Source organism: Leptonotus elevatus, chromosome 3, assembly GCF_054856555.1.
Source record: "Leptonotus elevatus isolate MCC_2025b chromosome 3, RoL_Lele_1.0, whole genome shotgun sequence".
NCBI classification, from domain to species: Eukaryota; Metazoa; Chordata; class Actinopteri; order Syngnathiformes; family Syngnathidae; genus Leptonotus; species Leptonotus elevatus.
In genome coordinates this window covers 24,974,039-24,977,205 of record NC_141241.1, presented here as the reverse complement: position 1 = coordinate 24,977,205, position 3,167 = coordinate 24,974,039, and the positions used below count along the sequence as shown (strand labels likewise).

Genomic DNA, 3,167 nt, shown 5'->3' with positions numbered 1-3,167 from the left:
ACATGTGGTCTTTACCAAAATTTCGATGACCGATGAAAGCAGTATATAGTATATATATATATATATATATATATATATAATGTATGTAGTGCCTCACCCCTCACTCTGACATCATCTGATCAATACACTTAAAGTGAAATTGATGAAATGTTAATCAACATTTGGAGTAGTGTTACATTTTGAGTGATTCCGCTTCACAAGGCATTATTTATACATATTTACCTCGCAACGTCGCTCGTTACTCCTTCCTTCACAGACATTGAACATACATAAATAACGAATCACGTGATCTCTCGATCGAACAAACAGCGGTACAAACCCAATCCCCGCTGCTATCAACCAACCAATTAATTTCAAAAGCCAGGCTTGGCGCTTTATTCGGAGATGGTGTTCCCTCTTCCAGCCTCGCTTTTTTGCATGAGCCTCGCTTTCTTTAGCTGCGTTGATGGAATACCCCCTCGATCTTCAAATCAAGGTTGACCACAGCAATGGATGCAGAAACGGCTCTTCTGGACATCAAATAAAACATTTCAAATGATGCACAATCTTGTTTATTGAATGATACATGTTGTTATTTGATCTGACTATTTCAAATAACTCTCAATATGGATAAATTGTACTCCGTTAACATTTCAAACTCAAAATTGGAAGACGTTCAGAAAGCATAATTTTTCCCAAAGGTGATTGCAGTGAAATTATCTCAGAACAGTAACCAGTGTATCAAGGATTCTCATTTGTTGGACTTCACAGCCACTTTGAAGCAGGTTTGATGTCACACCATGTGCCACCATCTAGAGATGGATCAAGAAGTAGCTTTGATTGACTGCATGCTGGCATCTGTGCAAACAGAATGGTTGGGTCACCATATTCATACAATACAAAATGATCATAGCTTCCTAGCTGGGTCATTATCAAAACACAGCCACTGACATTATACGTAATCGGTTAAACGTTTAGCTTTATCTTGTTAGCCAGAAAAAAAACGAAGATTTTGTCACATCTCAATATCAGAAATAGTGGTAATACTGATAGACACAGACATTGTTCATAAACATTTCCATTTGCATTATTTTTATTTGGCTTCAGTGTTGAGGGCAAATGTGTATGTTTACAAGTGTTAAGAATGACCATTTGAATTTCACTGCAAAACTTGTTTTAACAACACATGGGATACTGTATGTACAGTATAAGCTTTTGAAATAAAAACAGCAAATATGTCATCATGAACTCACATCATATGAAAGGGTGTCGAGCTTAATATATCTCAGTTCAAGTATACAGGTAGTTTTTGAAGACATTAAAGAAGTAAAGGGACAAGCTATTGATTGTATGTTTACGCTGTCTCAGCTATGACAATACAAATGGCCCAGGTAAAAGTAAATACATTCAGGACAGAAAGTCACAGTCCAAAGGTAGGCTTCAAATCTTGAAATGAAAATCGTGACTTCAATGTGTTCAGCTTTCGTGACAATTAACAACATGAGATGAGCTAGCTAGCACCCGATTACAAGCTATGATCGTACAATAAATCTTACCTTCATACTAAAACTTCTTTCTTTCTGCCCACTTTGAGTGCTCTGCATGTCAACCAACATTTAAGCTGTTCCACACGGTGTTTGTATATTGAACCATGTTGAAATTTTCACGCCTGGGACGTCCTCTTCTTCCAAAATGACTCGTAAGCTGGTGTGGCTACTCTGTTTGTTTGGAATTTCGGACTTGTGCATATTAATAATAAAAATGTGGCTTTATTTGAGTTCAACCCACTGTCGTTCGCTCAACCAATGAGGTTGAGCTTTAGCCCGCTCAAATCCTCCAAAGCCCGCCCTCTTCTTCTACGAGTACAAATTACGGTGCTCTTACAAGTACAAGTTACTTTTGCACCTTATTTACCTCCATAACCTGTGGCCGTTATTTTTTTTTGATTAAATTATTGTAATTTTTGCCAAAATCTGGCATTTCCTTTGAAGTGTGATAACTTAGTCATTTATGAATATTTTTTTCACTTTCAACCACTCAAAATGTTCACTGGCATCAGACCTATCTATACATATATAGTTAAAAAAAATTTTTTTTAATGCCCTCTATGGACAATAATAGCAGTATTATGCTAACAGCAAAATTAACTATGCTGTATATATATATATATGTAAAATAAAGATCTAATTTGAATATTTCATATGACATATTTAGAGGCTTGAATAAGTCCATAAGTCATAACAATGTAATTTTTTTATGCATGCCCAGTTTTTCACAATGGCATTTTTCTGAATAGCACAAAACTCTTGTAATTTTGCCAAAATCAGGCATTTCCTTTGAAGTGAGATAACTTCGTCATTTATGAATATTTTTTTCACTTTCAACCGCTCAAAATGTTCAGTGGCATCAGACCTATCTACACATATATAATTTTTATTTGTATTAATTTTTTTAATGCCCCCTATGGACAACAATAGCAGTATTATGCTAATAGCAAGACTAACTATGCTGTATATATATATAAAATAAAATAATAATTTGAATATTTCATATGACATAGTTAGAGGCTCAAACAAGTCCATAAGTCGTAGACGAACGATTCGATGAACAAATCTTTTTAACGGTTCTTTTTAATGAACTGATTCTAAAGATTCAGTACACTTAAAAGAACTGTCATGCCTTTCAATAGACTCGACCAAGACAGCGTCTAACACCGTTCATGCTTTGTCGGATTGTCGCCTTGTGACCAATAATAAGCAGCGCTGGAGCAGCCAATTAACTACAAACACTAGCGCACAAGTCGCACCAGCCCCCGCCCCCTAAGTTGTAGGAGCTTGCTACTAGCAAAATATAGCTAGGGAGAGAAAAGAGAGAAAAATGTCAAAAAGAAAGGTGAGAAGGAAAAGGGTGATGCCGAAAAAATAAGATGGAAGAAAATAAAAATGCTACATGAAAGTGCAACCAAATGTGCAAAAATGACCGAGCTTTTTAGTGGAGGAAGGGGGCCAATAGATGCGGAGGCAGGTTACAGCAGCACGTCGACAGGTAGGCCTGGTGGAAAGCACATTTAATATGGCTCAATATTAGACCAAGTAGTCCATACATTTAATGCAAATGATTTGGTAATGGAGCATTTGATTTGCATTCATGAAGTGTGCCTTATTTAATTTTGCATGGATATCTGCACC

General features: G+C 36.2%; 1 long non-coding RNA gene across 1 annotated transcript; it reads right to left on the bottom strand.

The window, feature by feature from the left end:
- Positions 1 to 535: 535 nt before the first annotated feature.
- Positions 536 to 1,744, bottom strand: LOC147177525 (uncharacterized). Its single transcript, XR_015094449.1, has 2 exons — positions 1,536 to 1,744; positions 536 to 837 (listed from the first exon to the last, which is right to left on the bottom strand). It is a non-coding gene; the product is annotated as an uncharacterized LOC147177525 (long non-coding RNA).
- Positions 1,745 to 3,167: the final 1,423 nt, after the last annotated feature.